Raw genomic sequence first — 21,365 nt, 5'->3', positions numbered from 1 at the left:
TAAGTATTCTGATGAAGTGATAAAATTTTAATTTAAAATGTTATATTGGGAAATTTTTGATGCCCAATTTAATAACATAAGTATATGTCTTTGTAAGTTGAAGGAAACTGAAAATTGTAAATGTCAACTGGTTAATGGATATGATCATCGATAAGCGAAAACTGTAGCAATATATGAATTGATTCTAAAAATAGTATTCTACACATACATACATACATTACAATATATAATATCGGAACTTTCTAATAATATAAATATTGCTTGAGAATTAACTCAGATTTATAAGCAGACTTTTAGAACTTTCATATTTTCTTCACCTGTTTCCTGTATCATGAAAAAAAATCTTCAGGGTTCTTTAGCGTGCTTCCTTAAATAGTACCCTGGTATATATATAGTACCCAGGTTTAAAGCTGTTTTTTTCTCTATCAGATTTCTATCAGTATAGATCAATAGGTTCCTAGAAAACAGAAATGTAAATACTTAATCTCAAATGTGATATATACTAACTGTATGATGTAGTAACTGGTTTGAAATGTTTTTCTCTTTTAGAGTGAAGGAAGGTGTGGTATTACCGTATTCGACTCAATAAGCGCCCATGTCCCTATAAGTACCTCTCCCCATTTTGAGGAAGCATCGTTTTCAATAACAAAGGCTTAACTAGATGACCATAACTAATCTGATAAGATCGACAATTTGCAAAATTTTTTTGTGTTAGTTAGCACCTTTATCAATTTTTACATTAGTCATGGTTTAAAACCCCTGGAGACTGCTTTGATTGTGTCTGAATATGTGTAAATACATGAATTCAAGCGCCTACAAACCACTCAGGTGTGAAAATCAAAACATATTTTAAAAAGGAGTAAATAGGGTAAAGGTAGCTACTTTATAGATCCAATAATACATTAGTTATCATAAACACTGTCTTCCTAACTCCCATAAATAATATTATACCACAGCAGTCAATGATTAGTATTACAGGTTAACTGTAACACATGCTTTCGCACCGCTTATCAGTTACAATTAAAATAGAAAGAACATATTGTGTCTTTCAATTGGTATTATTAAAAGCTAAGCAAGTTGATTGGAATTGTCCCATTGTTAATTATGAAGTTGTTACTTACTCACAGAGATGAGCCTTCAATGTTAAAAATTCACAGTCATTTATTCGATTTAAAATAGTGAGACCATTTTCTTAAAACGTAAGCTGTATCAATAAATTTAAGAATGTGTGTTTAATATGGTTCTGATATGCTTAAAACAGTTTTGGTTAGTTAAGGATTTCGCCATAATGTTGATGTTTATGAGGAGCTATATTAGTATGAAAAAAACCTGAGCCAGATAATTCACTAAGCTAGTTGAATTATGATTTTGTAGAAATATCGGATACCTCAATCTATGTCGTAATACCCGCACTGATAAAGCCGCATCACAAAATGTTAACAGAGCCAACCTGGTTTTCATGGACAAACAGGTACGATGTATATGTATATGGTTCCTTGTTTGTTTATAATTCCACTTTAAAGCCAGTGAAATTAGATTCTCCATATGGTATGTTGATGATGTAAATTTGAGGCCTGTGAGGTGCTTGCTGTTGATTCTGTTTAGATAGCGCTCCATTTATATATACCTACTCTATTGGGTATTCTGTAAACATCAAACTTGATCCTCATCCATGACAAAATAAGCAATAGACAGAGTCATCAAGATGGTAAATTAATGTATGCTGTAGGTTGTGTATACCCCAAATGTAGCCATATGTTACTTTCCATATAGATTCTCTGTTCAAAGTTTAAATTGCTGGAGATATTATAAGAAACTATTTAAATTCCAAGTCTGGAACAGTTTATTTGATATTTCCTGGGATTGATGAGTTGATATTGATGATATTTAGTTATGTTATAAATTATAAAGATTAACTCTGTATGCTTGCGGAGATTATTTCGCAATGGCAAAAAAACTATAATAGTTTGACCTATGTACATGTGGTCTTTAGCCCACCATCTGATGATGGTGACTGACCTTTCTAGTATCAAGGCAATGATTTCCTTATAAATTTGATTGAAAAAGATAAATCATTAGTCATTTTGTAATTGAAACAAGTCTCAAACTAAAAGATTAGGCCTAAGCAATAACAATTCAAAAGTTTGTTTGTGCAGAACATTATCTGCATGCAGCATTTAGAAAACTCCTGTCCTGTGACTGCAAAAGCTGTGGCAAATATAATTGATCTGTTTCAACACTTGTCTGTCAACCATAGAAATTTGGAAATTACATCTTCTCTAGACCATTATGGTCCCATCTGCAAGCTGCAAATGTTAAATAATTTCATGTCCCTTTACTGCAGGTTTTTTCTCATGGCCATGTGGTGTGTATAGGTCTTAGATTGGGACTCCAGATATGATACACCAACAATCATGCTGGGTAACAAATACATCGGGGGGAGGCATAAGATATTTTTATTGGCGACTTAAGTTGTTTACATGTCAATTGGACTGCGTACAAAACCCAAGTTAAAGCACTCTCATGTGTAATATGTGTGCACAAGTGCTGTATAGTCTATGTATTCCAAGAGGAAGATGGATTTTTGGCCCATAACAGTGTAATTTGGCTCCTCTGTATGGTAAAAGTTTTTCCATGGCTAACCTTATTTACACATTTTCCGTTTCTATATTTATTTACTTGAGATTTACATTTTGGATTGGAGTACTCCCCCATGGTTAAGGATCAGATTCGTTGTCGTTTTGAGGAGACTCGAAAAAACAGGAAAATCACAAAGTTAGCTATGAGGAATTGTTTTTGTAGAACTATACGGATACACATTCAATCTACAGTCTTAATAACCTCACTATGATGGGCCCATCCATCTTAATGTAAACAGAGACACAAACTGGGTTTCTTCATGATAAAACTGTTAGAAAATGTGTAAATGTTTCTTGTTTTAAATCCACTTTATGTCCCCCCCACCTCGTAAAATAAGGATTCTCATATATGGTTTTGTTGTTGATTGATAAAATTTTGAGGGCTCTAGTGTAGGTGTCTATGCTGTTGATTCTGTTTAGATTAGCGCTGATGTGGTTATATAATCTCCCCTACTCTTTTAGGGGTAATACTGTAAACATCAAACATTGATCTCAACATGAACAAAATATGAAATGGAGACACGAGTCACTGATAGATGGTAAACACAGTGGTCTGCTGTAGGTTGTAGTCACTTCCCCAAAATGTCGCACAAATAGATTACTGTTCCATATAGCATCTCGTGTTTCCAATAGTTTAAATTGCTGGAGACTATTATAAGAAACAATATTTAAAATCCTTTTTAAAGTATAGTCTGGAACAGTTTATATTGCATAGAGAGTACACGAGGGAATCTGTGACTGAGTTTGAATATTTGATGATATCTAGTTATGTTAATAAATAATAAACGAATAACATCTGTACTGCTTGCGGATGATTATTTCGCTGTAAATGGCCAACAACTAAAAAAAGTATTTTACCCAAAATAACAATGTAGTCTTTAAGACCACCATCCCTAGATGATGGTGACGAGTAGACCATTACTAGAATCAAGGCAAATGAATTTCCTTATACATTTATGAATGAAAAAGAAAAATACATTAGTCATTTTGATATTTGAACACAATTATCAAACTAATAAAAGATTCGCCCTAAGCTCAATTAAGATCTCAAAAGTTTTTTCTTTGTGCCGAATCATTAATCTATCCATGCTCGCACATTAGAAACACTCCTGTCCTTGTGACTGCAAAAGCTGTGGGCAAAATCTAAATTGATCTGTTTTCATCACTTGTCTGACAACCAAAGGATTAGGGGAATTACTCTCCGTCACTAAGTCACTTTAATGGTCCCATCTGACAGCGTGCAAAATGTTTAAAATTTCAAGGACGACCGTTTACTAGCACGTTTATACCTACCCAAGGCCATGTGCGTGTGCTACCTCGGTAGATTGGTGAATTCCAGTAACAGAACTGAACCCCACCAGCTTTCCCCCCCCTGGTACAACCCCCCCACCCCCCCCCCAACCCCCCATTCGTGGTCTCCCATAACAAATATCGTAATGAGCTCATATTGTTGACATTGCACCTTTGGACTGCGTAACAAAGAAAACAGTAAACACTCTCTACTTGTGAATCTTATGTTGCGAACACGTGCTGGCACAAGTTGTAGTAATATCAAGAGGGACAAATGATTTTTGCCCATAAAAGTAATTAGTATGGCTCCTCAGTATGGTAAATGTTTTCTAATTGGCACACCTTAAAATTATCACATTTTTTGCGTTCTATATTCTATATACTGTGATTTATAATTTTTTGGAATTTGGATTACATCCAAGGTTATCATGAAGAACCTTCCGACACACTGACACATTTTTTGCAGTTTTTACAGATTTTTGCGTATTTACTACAAATATACTGCGAACTATTTGCAAAATGTATATCGAACACAAACATATACTTGGTTAACAGTCAGTTTAGTTTAAGACAACACTGGCGAAGCTATAATTGAATTGGAAGGAAAGCACATAGTATCTATAAGAAAAATTCATCTTTCTGTTGGCTTGGTACCGCTGGCAACATACCTCAAACAGATATGGCCATCATTGACCCTAGAGGGTGGAGGACATATGTTGAAACATAACCACACCCGCTGCCCCTAGGAGTCCCTGAAAGTAAAACAGTTATTGAGCTTTGAAGGCAAACTGAACAGAGACACTGTCTAAATAAATTCCGAATGTCTAAATAGGCAAGATCATGAGAGTCAAGCCAGGCATACGTTCCCTCAACGGATGTGAGTCAGAGCCAGGCATTAGTCCTCACTGATGTGAGTGAGCAGGCATTAGTGTCCCCTCTCGGTTGTGAGTCGAGCCATGGCATTAGTCCTCACTGAATGTGAGTCGATCCAGGCATTGGTCCCTCATCTTTTCAAACTGTTTACTACTGATCTTTCTCGCTCACATAAAGTAAATTTTCTAAGTACATCCCTTTTTCAGTGATCATATGTTACTATTTTACTCTTATGTATATTTTCTTTTCAAGGGAATCTGATATTAAGGGAAAGGAAAAATATGACATCATTCCTTTTTCTTATCGGAGGGAAAACAAATGAGAGACTTAGAACACAAACGCCAAGAACATAGATCAGAGGCAGGCATCCAATACAAGGAGCACAGCAGTGGACAGTCTCAGTATGTTGCGTGTACGGTGGCCGCCAAGAACGCTCGCGCTAAAGACGATAAGTATAAGCAAAATGACACACTTCGACTTGCAAACAAAAGTTAATGTTTATTCAAAGCAACTTCTCTGCACTCCTTTTTTTTTTTGATCATTAGCTCACATTTCATATACCAGCCTACTGTTTTCTCCTCTTTAAAATAGTTTGTCTTCTGGGGTGGGGGGTGGGCGGGTGTTCAGGCACTTCACCTTATATTAGAACAGCTTTATACAGTGGACTCCCTATAATCTAGACTCGAACCATCTGTCATCCCTCTGACATAACTTAGGTCCATGGATGAGAACTGTCAGACACTAACTGAACTGCAATGAAAGACACTGTAGCTTCATGATCAAAATTTATTATCAGACAACATAAAAACTGTGCTGAATGACTACATTGTTTTTATGCGTTGTTATTCATAGTATATGATTAAGCATAAAGAAGAAAACAACACAATTATGTATCAAAAAATCATTTCTTTGTGTATAAATATTGACTCAGCGAATTGGACTTCAGAAAGTCCACATACAGTGTAGAAGTATGTTAAAATAAACATGTATTTATACAATATAGATATCTTTGGTTTCTAAACACAACTACATAAATAATATGTTTTCTAACTTTAGTCATACGACATAGAACTTTCCAGAAAACATATATACTGCATTTATTGGATTGGGTTGTCGTCTGATTGTTCTACTCAACATGTACATTTACGCTGGATACTTTGGCATTTGTAAAAATAATAAGTTCTACTTTTCTGTAATGATTCCCACATGTTTTAGCTTTGTTAACAGGGAGGTTGACTCATGGTGCATTTGGCCCTAACTACTATTTCATCCCCTGAAACATGTCTACTGTACTTGGCACCCCTCTCCATTTAAGTGCTCCTTCCCATTTTGCGTGAAGATGTATTTGAGCCATTATTTTTAAAGCCAATAACTATTGACACTTTCAAAGCTTTATGGTATAGTTGCAAACTTTATTTTACACTTTCATTATATTGAATGTCCAGACTCCAAATTACAGAGCTAATGCAGTATGTCTTGGAATTTGAATGTTATTTAGTTACCATACACCATACTTTTTAAACAAACAAAAAAATATAAAAATGTTTTGTTCTCTTCTTATGAAGCAGTTTTTTTCGAGGGCTTGCTGTAAATAAGCTCATTATCAATGCAAGTTAATTTAGTGTTTTTCATGCATGACAACTTATTTTCATCGATTTAATATTGCGATCAAGAACTCTTTATTCTACTTTACCTGTATTTTACACGTGTTCGCATCAAGTTATTTTGGTGATTTCTCATTGCTGTGAAATATTTGAAATTTAATCGTGCAAGAAAATAAGTTGATTTAAGAGTAGTAGGTATGATAAAGTACTTGTGAAGTATAATCAGTACCTAGATTTCGTGAGAGATGTTTGAGGAAATAGCCCTGATACAGGAATTAGCCGGATTCCCCTGCTGGTTTGTAAATACCTTTAGTACAGTGATGAGATTACAGGCACTGTTATCTAACCCTGATACTACTGCTATCTCATCCAATACATTTCATAAAATTCAGCAGGGGTGGAAACTTCAAACAGAAACTAGCTTTTAGGTAGATGCCTGCAAATTCAAAACATGTATGTTAATGTATGATCTGGATCCTGAGAATTCACTGGATTTGACCATGCATTACATAGATGTTGTACCACATGTGGTAACCATGAGAATTTTGTGTATGGCTTACCGTAGTTTGATTCTGAAAAAATTGCGTGGCTTTTAATATCTAGTATTCATTGTAACAATCCTACATTTTATTGTACATTTTGAATAATAACACATTAACTGTAGGAACTAGTAAGACCTTTCCTTGTCAAAATGTCTAATGACATTTATGTCATATATAACTTCTAAATTGAATTTTCTATAGTTTAATACAGTAATTAACGTTAGTTTCCCTCTTGGAATGCTTTAAATATCAGTACTAGTATTAGTATTGATGATGGTTCTTTTTGGCCCTCGGAGAACAAGTCAAGTAATATTGTAGTTTCAGTTGTCATATATTGTCCCTGTGGGGTTTTCTTGGAGGACTTGTTGGACATATCTGTAGGTTCGTTGTTTTGACATCCTTGTGGGCCTTTTGGAGGACTTGTTGACATATCTGTAGGTTAGTTGTTGACATCCCTGTGGGCCTTTTTGAGGTCTTGTGTATGACATATCTGTAGCTAGGTTAGTTGTTCTGATGACATCTCTGTGGGCCTTTTGGAGGTCTTGTTGACATATCTGTAGGTTAGTTGTTTTGACATCCTTGTGGGCCTTTTGGAGGACTTGTTGACATATCTGTAGGTTAGTTGTTTTGACATCCTTGTTTTGGAGGTCTTGTTGACATATTTGTGCTAGGTTGTTGTTCTGATGACATCCCTGTGGGCCTTTTGGAGACTTGTTGACATATCTGTAGGTTAGTTAGTTTTGTTTTGACATCCCTGTGGGCCTTTTGGAGGACTTGTTGACATATCTGTAGGTTAGTTGTTCTGACATCCCTGTGGGCCTTTTGGAGGACTTGTTGACATATCTGTAGGTTCGTTGTTTTGACATCCCTGTGGGCCTTTTGGAGGACTTGTTGACATATCTGTAGGTTAGTTGTTTGATGACATTCCTGTGGGCCTTTTGGAGGTCTTGTTGACATATCTGTAGGGTTTAGTTGTTCTGATGACATTCCTGTGGGCCTTTTGGAGGACTTGTTGACATATCTGTAGGTTTAGTTGTTTCTGATGACGTTCCTGTGGGTCTTTTGGAGGACTTGTTGACATATCTGTAGCTAGGTTTAGTTGTTCTGATGACATTCCTGTGGGCCTTTTGGAGGTCTTTGACATATCTGTAGGTTTAGTTGTTCTGATGACGTTCCTGTGGGCCTCTTGGAGGACTTGTTGACATATATGTAGCTAGGTTTAGTTGTTCTGATGACGTCCTGTGGGCTCTTGGAGGACTTGTTGAACATATATGTAGCTAGGTTTAGTTGTTTTGATGACGTCCCTGTGGCCTTTTGGAGGACTTGTTGACATATCTGTAGGTTTAGTTGTTCTGATGACGTCCCTGTGGCTTTGGGGCTTGTTTGGAGGACTTGTTGACATATCTGTAGCTAGGTTTAGTTGTTCTGATGACGTCCCTGTGGGTCTCTTGGAGGACTTGTTGACAACTGTACATGATAAGTTGGTACAGTAAGTATATAAGGTTGCCTATCCTAATTGATGCATTAGTGTTATCTAGAGCCAAGATCCTAATGTATCCTGACACGGACTATGTGATGGTGTACGCTAGCTATCACTAGTTTGATCTTCACTTGACCTCTTACTACACTATTACACATACACAGCTGTTTTTTTTTCCTCTTCTCCAGAAATAGTATATCTACAGTCTGTTTCATATTTATCAGAAAATGGAGCAGTTTGTTTCCAATTACTCACCAGAAATATCATGCAATCTAATTTCCTCTGAAATATGCCACATGATTACCAGTAGTGGTCAGAATACAGAACCAGCAGCTTGTTATAGTCTGTTTCAAATTCAATAGAAATATTAACTTAGTATTGTCTATTAATTTATCAGGTGCATTTCTTTATAGTCTGTTTCATTTTTGTATCACATGTAATGGAAACACTTACATTTTCCTGGTATGTGTCTGCTGCAGAAACAGGTTTCTACCATACGTCACAGGGATATCCCGTGGTTGCTAGGAAAAAAATATATCTCTATCTTACACAGGGGGGTGTAAGACAGCTAACACGCGCTAGACTATAACGTGATGTCATCAATACATGCGGCGTAACTGCGGCGCGCATTGTAAATGACGTCATCAATTTCCAGACGTTCCAGCGATAATGGCAAGATGAAAAAGCTGGAAACGAAGTGGAATTTTCATCAATTTTTCTACTAAGTATGGGAGAAAAAGAATCAAACATGGGTCTGTGAAGTGGACAGATATCTCAACCCTTCTTGAAAGATTTTGGCTGTCAACCCTTGACAAGCCTCGGGTTGACAGGCAAAAATTTTTCACTCGGATTGAGATATCCCTGTCCACTTCACAGACCCATGTAAGATTCTATTATTCTTTGGGAGAGATCAAGGTCTATTTGGCTGATCAAAGTCATTCTTTGTTGACACCTTTCTTTTTGAAAATCCCTGATTGTGATTGCTCTTTAGGTCACAAGGTTAAAGGTCAAGCTCACTATTACTATAAAAAAATTAGGATATTCAAAATTCATGGATATCTGCCTAAGGGAAAGTGTTAAATTTGCTTGGGATTTTTTTTTCAGATTGAAGGTTATGACAAAATGTGGTTGAATATTAGATCACTGGTACCATAAATAGAAACTGAGAAAAGTCTAGTTCACCTCTGTACAGGAGCGTTGTATCGTATCATTTTCATGCCTTGTGATAAGAATGATCATACACAGAAAATCATTGCACTCTTGTATATCGGAAATGTGTATAGTATATGAGTGTTGTACTCAATTGATTGAAATTATTTCCGTATAACTCTTCCTTGTTCAAATTAGGTCATTGTTTTAAGTTGTAAGAGGTCATAGATGTAGAAAGATAAAATTTGTAGAACCACTGGAATTCATTGAATTATGCTGTTTATATTTATATCTAGTATCATAACTATGAAAACAGCAGTCTTGTCAATTTGTACAAGTTGTTTGATAATGGTTTACAGAATTAGTTAAACATCTTTATCTGTGGGTCTCTGAAGTTCCTGACATATATAATACATGACATTGCAAACGACTGCAGTATGTTGCAATATGTGTGTTGAGAAAAATCTTTGAAAGAGAGAAATACATAAACCAAAATATTATTTTCTCAAATAAATGATTTTGCTTTGATAAAAGACACACCCAAGTAGCACCGAGATACACCAGAGATGATCTCATACTAAATGGGAATGACCAGCTGAATTATATCTTTACCGAGCCTGCCTGTCATATATATATATGGACTGGCTCATCTTCATAGAACTCTTGGTTACAGATTTGATAGGCTTCCAATACACTGTCCTTCGAACCAGAAAGTTTTTCCTTTGAAGTATATAGTAGCATGCCTTTTGGTGCATGTTTGTTACTATTGCACATGTGTTTAACCAAAGTTCTGCCCCATTAGTTTTTTTTTGCATTCTGCTTTTGTGATTCAGAAACTATCTTTGAATCTGGGTATTTTTTGTGTGTGTATGGTATGATGCATTACAACTCTATGTACTTTTGTGTTCTTGAAATATAAGTATATAAGATTCTTGTGCTTACACAAAACAAATTTAATTGTAGTTTATTCTTTATAGCATTAAATTCAACCAACCATATTACGTTTACCCTGTTAAGTCATTAAGAAAATTGCTGCATGTAGGAATAGATATGTATGATATTTATATATGTAACCATTTGGTTTTAATGTGTACATGCATTTGAACATCATTTTCGCTTTGATAGAGGAGTTGTGATGATTTATTTTCTACTTTTAAATCTAAAACTGGATCCTTTATTTAGGAACAGTCGAACCTCATTGTATCTCAAAGTCATCAGGACCGTGGTAAAAAGATGAGATATGATCAAACTATTCATGTTATATGCAAGCTAAACTTTAAACAGAATGCTTTGTTTAGCTAGAATGAACTGAATTCAAAATTAACTGGTTTTCAATTTATACACTGTTAAATGAGGTTAAACTGTATGCACATTTTCATTTTCTATTCTTTTGCACTAATTGATTTTCATAGAATTAATTTTCATTAATCAGTATTACTTCCCACCTATTTTTCTGTATTAATGAATGCTTTGTTTTTATTTTATTTTGCTTTGTGTGCATTTCCATCTTCTGTTCTGACTTTTCAGTGTTTCTATGACTTGTTGCGCATCTGTAAAAAGTGTAAGCTTGGCATCACTAGTCGAGGTGGTGGGCGTGCGACCTTCAAGAAGGTCGATGCCAAACGGGAGAGCGTCGTTCAACTTGAGACAACTCCATATCCTAAATCTGACAAAGGCTGCTGTGTCCTACTTTAAATTCATCTAAAGACATTTCATATTTATTCTGATTTCAGATCATATTTAAGACAATCAGCTATATTCTAATTGTGATATTTGTAAACGGCAGTGTTGTTCATCTTTATATATATATACTACATATCTTAAACATTATTGACAAACTTTCATTCATATTCACAAAAATTAACATTTATACTTGTTTGAGGTACAGATATATATATAGTTAGGCATGTGGAAATCTTGATAATCTCCACAAGCATTACTACGGCTAGGCATGTGGAAAACTTTCTTTCTTCAAACATTACTGGAATATCACATCAGGACTTTTAATGTTCCTGTAAGTATTGTTTTAATATCCCAACACTTTAAAGTCCTGCCTGTTTTAACCAACACATCATCGAAATCCTTCCAACCTCTCCCATCACCTCGCCAGGCTCTTCCTCCGCCTAGTCATCTATACTCGGAAAATACCAAATTTATTTAAAAATACAAAGGTGAAAACCTAGTGGCACCGATCAATTCCTATATATACAATCTCTCCACACCTCCACCCCGACTACTCCGACTTCGCTGTCTCCAGGTCGTCATTCTCCAGGGATTGCTAGTCTGACAGGCTGCACAATGCACCAACCTGTAGGCCATCAGATCAATGAAGGCTGCATTAGTGCTAAAAACACATGCTGATGACTGCACACAAGCCGAATAACTGCTTTTCTTATGCGTTTTTTTTTTGACAGCCAGCAATATATTTGAGCTTGCTCCAATTTGGATTTGTTTCTAATCAAGATGATCTTTTTGTGACTAGTTCATTTCAGGTTATCTTCTTGTTAGGTCTATTTATCTTTTCCATTCCTTCCCCAGATATATTTGATTTAAAAAACATATCTACATGTCTGCATGTATCATGATGAAATATTAACCAGGTCTAATGGTTTAATCCTTTTAAAAGTATTTTCTAAAATTGAGCATCTATAATAGAAAAGGAACTCACATTCACTCAACACAATTTGAGCTATTCTACAATTCTATTCCGTCTTTGCAAATTACAGTTTTCTCCCTTTTGGAAAGGCATTGATTGTGATGTCATTATTTTGTGAGCGAAATTCACATCCATTTGCCTGAAAAATATGACTTTATGCTTGCATACACATGGAGTCACAATGATATCTACATGCAAGGGCTGAAAACTCTTAAATTTAAAGGCAGAATATTCTGCACATGCATATTACAGAGTTATCTGCACTTGCGGGTAGGTATTGATTGTGACGTCATGTGTTTTCAAGCGTAAAATCATAATTTTTGGAGAAAATGATGTGAATTGCGCTTACGAAATGATGATGTCACAATAGATACCTACCAGCAAGGGAGCTAGCACTGTACTAGGCAAAGACGGAATAAGAATCAGGTTTCAAACTAGGGGGAGATAATCATGTAAGGAAATGAAGCTTTACAGCTCCATAAAAAAGTTACAGTACTAGCCTTTCTCTATATGCAAGCTTTTTATTTGGGAGATATGTTAAGTTGCTATGGTGCCACTTTACATCAAAGAGCTTGTTTTAAAAAAATTAAATATTAAAGTCTTTTTAGATAGGCTTACATATTTCAATCTGTCTGGCATTCATTGTAAAAACACCTATAAATGATTGAAGGACGTTCAAAAACATAGCATGCTAACAAATTAGTCAGGCAGAATATTTATATTCAGACATACTCTATCATCTATGTAAGAATATTATCGCTAGACTAATGCATGTATGCTCCCCAATCTGGGCATGTGCATCTTATTTCAGAGCTATCAAACCATCTCCTAAAACCAGCGGCACCGTGCACTCTTCACAAGATCCTACCGAAAGTAAAATTATAATCTGATATTGTCAGAACACACGAGAGGTTTGAGAAGACAAACTCCTTGATACAGCTAGAACATCAACACTTAACACCTAGAGCTGGCCCCTGATTGAGGATTGTGTTGTTAAAACAACTGGTTATTTTTGTCATTTTCAGCAGCACTTCATAACTTAAAAAATGTTTGAAAATATATTTTTTAACAAAAAAATTAAGGCCACTTCTGTTTTCCTGTTGAAATACTTTTCATTATTCCTCAAAGCTTTCTTTTGATCACACACATTATATATATGGTAATTTAAATTATACTTAATTTAATACCAGTAGAAAAATTGAGAACATTGTGTTAATAGTCATTGTCAATTTCAAAAAATGAAATGTCTTATGTTTTGTTACTTGCTCATTTCCATTAGTATTACACTTGCAATGTCCACATATTGATTTGATTATGAAATGTAAAGAAATCATATATTCCACTCACAGGTTTCTAACTTATATTATATAAAGTAATATTTTTCCATGTATAAATGAAAATTTCTTCTTGCATCTTAAATTAACTTAATTAATTCACAACTCCTCTGAGTTGAGGACGGAGTCAATTTTTCCCTTGCCTGAATCATGCCTGAATGATACAGGGGAAAAAAGTCTTATTTTTAACATGTATATATATTTAGCTCACCTGGCCCGAAGGGCCGGTGAGCTTATGTCATGGCGCGGCGTCCGTCGTCCGTCCGTCCGTCCGTCCGTCCGTCCGTCCGTCGTCCGTCCGTCCATCCGTCAACATTTCCTTTAAATCGCTACTAGTCATAGAGTTCTGCATGGATTGTAACCAAATTTGGCCACAAACATCCTTGGGGGAGGGGAAACAGAACTTGTATAAATTTTGGCTCTGTCCCCCCCCGGGGCAGGAGGGGCGGGGCCCAATAGGGGAAATAGAGGTAAATCCTATAAATCGCTACTTGTCCTAGAGTTCTGAATGGAATGTAACCAAATTTGGCCACAAACATCCTTGAGGGAAGGGGAACAGAACTTGTATAAATTTTGGCTCTGACCCCCCCGGGGGCAGAAGGGGGGGGGGGGCCCAATAGGGGTAATAGAGGTAAATCCTTTAAATCGCTACTTGTCATAGAGCTCTGAATGGAATGTAACCAAATTTGGCCACAAACATCCTTTGGGGAAGGGGAACAGAACTTGTATAAATTTTGGCTCTGGTCCCCCAGGGGCAGGAGGGGCGGGGCCCAATAGGGGTAATAGAGGTAAATCCTTTAAATCGCTACTAGTCATAGAGTTCTACATGAATTGTAACCAAATTTGGCCACAAAAATCCTTGGGGGAAGGGGAACAGAACTTGTATAAATTTTGACTCTGGTTCCCCTGGGGGCAGGAGGGGCGGGGCCCAATAGGGAAAATAAAGGTAAATCCTATAAAACGCTACTTGTCCTAGAGTTCTGCATGAATTGTAACCACATTTGGCCACAAACATCCTTGGGGGAAGGGGAACAGAACTTGTATAAATTTTGGCTCTGGTCCCCCGGGGGCAGGAGGGGCGGGGCCCAATAGAGGTAATAGAGGTAAATCCTTTAAATCGCTTCTTGTCATAGAGCTCTGAATGGAATGTAACCAAATTTGGCCACAAATATCCTTTGGGGAAGGGGAACAGAGCATGTATAAATTTTGGCTCTGGTCCCCCGGGGGCAGGAGGGGCGGGGCCCAATAGGGGTAATAGAGGTAGATCCTTTAAATCGCTACTAGTCATAGAGTTCTGAATGGAATGTAACCAAATTTGGCCACAAATATCCTTGGGGGAGGGGGAACAGACCTTGTATAAATTTTGGCTCTGACCCCCTGGGGGCAGGAGGGGCGGGGCCCAATAGGGGAAATAGAGGTAAATCCTTTAAATCTCTACTTGTCCTAGAGCTCTACATGAATTGTAACCAAATTTGGCCAGAAACATCGTTGGGGGAAGGGGAACAGAACTTGTATAAATTTTGGCTCTGACCCCCCAGGGGCAGGAGGGGCGGGGCCCAATAGGGGTAATAGAGGTAAATCCTTTAAATCGCTACTAGTCATAGAGTTCTGAATGGAATGTAACCAAATTTGGCCACAAACATCCTTGGGGGAGGAGGAACAGACCTTGTATAAATTTTAGCTCTGACCCCCTGGGGGCAGGAGGGGCGGGGCCCAATAGGGGAAATAGAGGTAAATCCTTTAAATCACTACTTGTCATAGAGTTCTGAATGGAATGTAACCAAATTTGGCCACAAACATCCTTTGGGGAAGGGGAACAGAACTTGTATAAATTTTGGCTCTGGTCCCCTGGGGGCAGGAGGGGCGGGGCCCAATAGGGGTAATAGAGGTAAATCCTTTAAAATCGCTACTAGTCATAGAGTTCTGAATGGAATGTAACCAAATTTGGCCACAAACATCCTTGGGGGAAGGGGAACAGAACTTGTATAAATTTTGGCTCTGACCCCTGGGGGCAGGAGGGGCAGGGCCCAATAGGGGAAATAGAGGTAAATCCTTTAAATCGCTACTAGCTATATATAGTCATAGAGTTCTGCATGGATTGTAACCAAATTTGGCCATAAACATCCTTGGAAGAAGGGGAACAGAACTTGTATAAATTTTGGCTCTGACCCCCTGGGGGCGGGAGGGGGTGGGGCCCAATAGGGGATTTAGAGGTTAATATTAAAATTCCTTCAGAAAAGAAACAACGAACCTGTATTCAGAACATTACTTGGCATTACAAACCAGGTGAGCGATACAGGCCCTCTGGGCCTCTTGTTCACTTAGATGTTTGTTTATCAGACTGTTGGTTTGATGCCAGCATATGATTTCTGCAGATGTATATAACAGGATATATGCTATAGTTTGGGTTTTCCCAGTAGATCCTTGATACTGAAGTCTTTAGGCTCCCTCCTATCACAGCCCTAAAACCACTTCAGTAACGCTTTTTGGTGGTCAGGTCAGATGATCGGTCATCATCTTATGGTGTAAACATACTGCTGTCTGTGTATCTTTTTCTACTACAGATGGTTATATCTGTCTAGCTCTAGAGGCTACTAGACTCCACTTATCATGATACTATAAAGATTTTATCATATCTTTCCCTTCTTTCCAAGCATTTCTGTTGAGGTTATTGCTGTGTTTCAATTCAATTTGTTTTCTTATTTATTTTATCATTGAACACTTATTTGAACTTTTTATGCAAACAATACACAGCTCATCATAAAATTAAACTTACAAATCAAAATGGTTATTTTGAGATGAGGTAGCTATCTGTTCTCTTCAAATGAGGTTGCTCGTGAATATATAAATCTGAGAATTGACTGTACCAATATTAATAATAATCACTGTCTCAAACACAACTTACATTTGGTGACTGAACTGGCATATTATTCAGTTCAACCGACTGAAAACAAACTCAACAACAGAGTGTTGATATTACTCCAGAACAATTTTATGATTTTGTTAGTATAATATGATGTATGCCTAGTGTACACAAACAGGTAAATCAGGTCAATTATACATGAAGAGAGTAAAGTAGGTCAATCATTCAGGGTAAAGAATTTGACCTAAATTCTATTGAACATACACAGGCAAAATATCCTCAGATAAATTCAAGGCAAATTTAGATAACTTTTATCTGGGAAGAGAAAAAAACTCAATTTGATCTGAAAACTTACTGAATTTCACCTGAAATTTACATGAAATTTTTTTCATGTAAAATTTACCTTTTCAGGTACAGTGAATTTCATGCAAATTTCAGGTCAAGCTTGTAAGTAGAATTGATTTGATGACATTCATCTGAGTAAGTGATCTGTATGTGTAGCATTATTTTGGTGTTTTCGGCTCTTTGATTCATTATTGTAAAGTGACTGGTACTATACGGTTCTCTTCTCTTTTCCAGGTATTTTACGATTTAATGAGGGAAATCAGATCACGAAAGATGGAGGCAATGAAACAGAGCAATGGAAAGAAAATTCGCAAAAAGGAGAGCAAGAAAAGGAAGTGTACCATTTTATAAGGAAAAAGTGTGCTAGGAGGATCAACTGGTTTTAACAAAAAAAAACATGACAAATGGTGATCAAGTCACCAAGGAAGGGAGACAACTCCCATCCATTATCTGGCGTCGATGAAACAATCTGTCTACATCTGAAGATATTCTTTTTTCTTTGACCGTTTTCTACGAATATCTCTGGCTCCATGTTTTAAAATCTGCCAACAGGGATTGGTTGTAGAGAAGGGGAGACTATCCTGTTCTTATGTCAAAGTCACATCTGAAGAAAGGGAGACAACTCCATGAGATTTTCTTTCTCAACTCTAACCCAGTGATTGTTGCCCTCATGTGTCCACATATGTGTCGACTTTATTTACCATACTTTGTGCTCCGTTTAAAACCAGGTGTTCTGTGATGGTATTTCTGTTTGTAATGTGGATCTATTCCAGGAAGAAACAGATCTGATGACAACATCCAACAAAAAACTCACTCATTATTTCCTTTTCATACGCAATTTTTGATTGAAGATAGTTTTCTCTTCCATGATATCATATTCAAGCCAGTTCAATATGTTCTAAGGGAGGCAACTCCCATAATTTACAACATAAAAATATAAATTGTTAACTTGGTGCATCTACACAAAAATTAAATGTTTGTTGAATTTCTATTTGTGGTAAGCATGTTCAAATCCAGACTCCCCTCCTCAATGATACTGATATGAACTGAATCCTGACTCATTTAAGAAAAAAATCAAATTTCAAATTGAACCAAAATTATCTGACAAAATTTTAAAATTCTGATTTTAATGATAAGCTTTAACAACAGGATATATTTTTCCAGAGGTGATTTGTTGTTCTCAATTGAGGTACTGCATTTTGCCCAATATCTTTATAAGTGTAGCTGATAATTAATCTTTAAAATCTTAACTTTGTTTTTAAAAAGAGTCCACCTTTTTCACATCTGTTTACCTAAAAAAAAATTCTTCTTAATTTAGAATCATATTCATTCTTATGATATTTTGATTTCTGAACACCTTTCAGCTTTGAATCAGTGCAGCTTATAATGTATTGTCTCCAAGTCGATGATCTCAAAATTTTAAAGGTTAAAGGTCAAACTTGAGTTGGAGGGGAGATGTTTTTGATCATGCAAAATTACAATTTTTCAATTGTTTATGTAATGTCTGAACAATGTTTTCTCCTATGTCATAATCATCTACCATCTCCAAAGCCACACAATGTTTCTTAAACATTTCACGACATATGTATTTGAAAATTTTCAAACCTTAGTCATATATAAACTATTCTACGTTGAGTTTTCTTTTTCTTTGGTACAGAGTTATCCACTCCTGTTGACAATTAATTGAAATTTTTTTTGAAGGGTTCAAATCATTACAAATATGTATGAAACCGTCGTAACTTTCTTGTGCAAACTACTGATCACTCAAGAGTTGAATTTATACAAAACCACAAGGGTAGATAACTCTGTATTATGGAGATTTATCAACTGAAAGGCTGAATCCTACCATATATTTGTATACCCTGTCTTGTGAGTAATGTAATATTTCATATATTTATGCACCCTTCATGTAAAACTTGTTTGAAATGTCTTTGTAAAAATGTGTTTCATATCCAAATTATGACAGAAACATTATAGGCTGTTAATTACATCAATGTTCTTCAATCTCAAATTTAATTGTGTCCAGGAATATATGTGTGATGTTGTATTACTCTCTGCTTGAAATTACTGACACTTTTAAAAATGATACATGCTATATCTTTTTGTGACACATCTGCATGTTACCTTTATTGAATTAGAATTAAAATTCCAAATCTTCATTGAAACACCAAAATACATTTTGACAACATCTGACATGGATATACACAAACAATTCAAATATAAACTATACATAAAGGTACCTTCATCATTTTAGTGAAAGTAATTTTGATGTCATGATGTATCGATTTCATGATGTCATGCTTTGATATGCAGTCAGGGAGTCTCTTTGATATTACAATATATCATGACAGGCTGCATGACTGATGTCTCATGATGTCGTGTATGGTACGTCATTGTGTTTGTACGTCACAGTATATGGATTCCCAAGACGCTGCAGCACATGACGTCACACGTGACAATATGTCATATTTATACTCCTGGTAAGAAGACTGCTTCTGCAATGCACAGCTGTCTGCTTGTGTGAGGAGGCATTGAATATTCTGCCATTAAGTTTGTGTGAGAAAGTTGTCATCACCAATCAATACCTTTTAAAATGTTCTGGATTCGATTATCTGTAATACAGGAGTTTCGAGCTACCAAAATGACATTTGTTAAGTATGAATTATCGTCGATTAGTCCCACTTATGCTGTGATTTAAACGTCACACACATGACCTACCAATCACTGGAAGGTGGGACTATTTGACGGTAAATCATACTTTACCGACGTTGTTTTGGTATCTCGAAACCGAGGTATTGTGTGTTTATACTGTGATGAATGCCTTTTGTTGTGTAGACACTACACATGTTCGTAGTTCAGCAGGCATGCTTGCTATATCTGTACCTCAACCATATTGTTATATTATGTGCATATGTATAGGAGACCAGTATCCTTCAACCCAGATGACAACTTAAGAATTCTTACATGAAATTTATTACTAGTTCATCAACAATAAAAATTGTCGACAGAATCCGAGTCTGTTGTAAACAGAACAGATGACTTGTTTTCAGTGGCAAGTTCTTTCTGAAGTTTAGTAAAAACATTTTGCTATATGTTATGACAAGTTTGTCTGCTTCATATCTTTACAGAAATAAAAAAAAAATCATTAGTAATAGAATTATTTAAATTTGTGGAATGATGTACAGAACTGTTGTGCAAATGTTAAAAAAAAGTTATTTTGTATTTGCATGTTAAGAGTTAGCTGCCCTTTGCGGGTAGGTACTAATTGTGACGTCATGTGTTTGAGAATGTAACATCATACTTCTGGGATAAAACTACGTGTATTGTGCCCACAAAATAATAATGTCACAATGGATACCTACCCGCAAGGGAGCTAACTCTGTAATATGCAAAGACGAAATAGGCACACAGAAAGCAATTCATAATTTTGAACTGTTCATCCAGGTTGAAGGAGTCTCTCTGTGCAGCCAACGAAGCTACAGTAGCATATGAGCTAGCTTCCTCGTCTTAATTAATGGCCTTTTATTTGTACGTTAGTAGAAATACATTATTTTATGTGCAAAAATCTTGTCATTTAATTTTGAGTTGAGCTTGTTATTTAATTATGATGAGAGTGTGTTCTAGTGTTTATAACACTGATCAGATGTGTGGAAGAGCAAGTGTGTGTTAGTTTGGTGCAAGTGTGCATTAGTTTGATGCAAGTGTGTGTTAGTTTGGTGCAAGTGTGTGTTAGTTTGATGCAAGTGTGCGTTTATTGAGAATTGGGGTGCAATAGCAGGGTGTATTAGTTGGTTGTGACCGTTTTATAGGTGACCGGAGTGCAAAAGATTCTCGGTAAGGGAGTTTGCTTGATGTGCGCCTGTTGTCGTTTGACGGCTATATTTATACATGCAAACATATGTGCATTACCAAATATGGTGACTTGTTTTTGCAAAATGCGAACAAGTGTAATTGGTGTTGTATTTCCAGTGTGGGGGATATTGATTTGCAACGTTCTGTAATTTTTGTTTTAATTTTAAAAATTTGTTCATCAATGAAACAAGTAAGATGATTTGGCTCGAATTTCCAACCTGTAGTCCATAGATATGTAGGATATGAATGTTTAATTTAAGCAAGATTTTATGAAATAGTCACAGATTACTTCACAATCAAAATGAAACATTTTAGTTTCAAAAAAAAAATCCGATATGAAATAAGAGCTACATTTCATATTGCAGATCTAATCCCCCGCAAAGTGTCTACAACATTATAAGAAAGAGTCCAACATGGTTCTAGTTAGTACATGCATGTATACAGAAGCTTACTTTGAAGTTTGTTAATTTTGTATGGACTGACCAATGCCATAAATATGTACATGAATGTATAATTATTTTATACCTATATATTGAACTATCTTTTTTAATTAGGATATTTTTGAGTTGTACATGGTCAACTTATCAGTTAATTTTCAATAAGTCGAATATTGTATTCATTTCACTCATTATTAATAAGTGTGCATGAAATAGACGTAAGCTATAACTATTAAACCTTCTTAAAGAAATCTTTTGAAGATTTGTTGTCTGTACCATTACCTTTAGTGTCGAATCATGT

The 21,365-nt window shown here is 36.0% G+C and overlaps 2 long non-coding RNA genes across 2 annotated transcripts; both read left to right on the top strand.

Moving 5' to 3' along the window:
• The first annotated feature begins 7,694 nt into the window (after positions 1-7,694).
• Positions 7,695-8,318, top strand: LOC138314381 (uncharacterized). Its single transcript, XR_011207368.1, has 3 exons — positions 7,695-7,854; positions 8,042-8,081; positions 8,269-8,318. It is a non-coding gene; the product is annotated as an uncharacterized lncRNA (long non-coding RNA).
• Positions 8,319-8,342: 24 nt separating this feature from the next.
• On the top strand, positions 8,343-21,315 carry LOC138314380 (uncharacterized). Its single transcript, XR_011207367.1, has 2 exons — positions 8,343-11,591; positions 17,010-21,315. It is a non-coding gene; the product is annotated as an uncharacterized lncRNA (long non-coding RNA).
• Positions 21,316-21,365: the final 50 nt, after the last annotated feature.

Source organism: Argopecten irradians, chromosome 2, assembly GCF_041381155.1.
Source record: "Argopecten irradians isolate NY chromosome 2, Ai_NY, whole genome shotgun sequence".
Classification (NCBI taxonomy): domain Eukaryota; kingdom Metazoa; phylum Mollusca; class Bivalvia; order Pectinida; family Pectinidae; genus Argopecten; species Argopecten irradians.
Note: the sequence above shows the minus strand (reverse complement) of the source record. Positions and strands in the feature narration are given on the sequence as shown.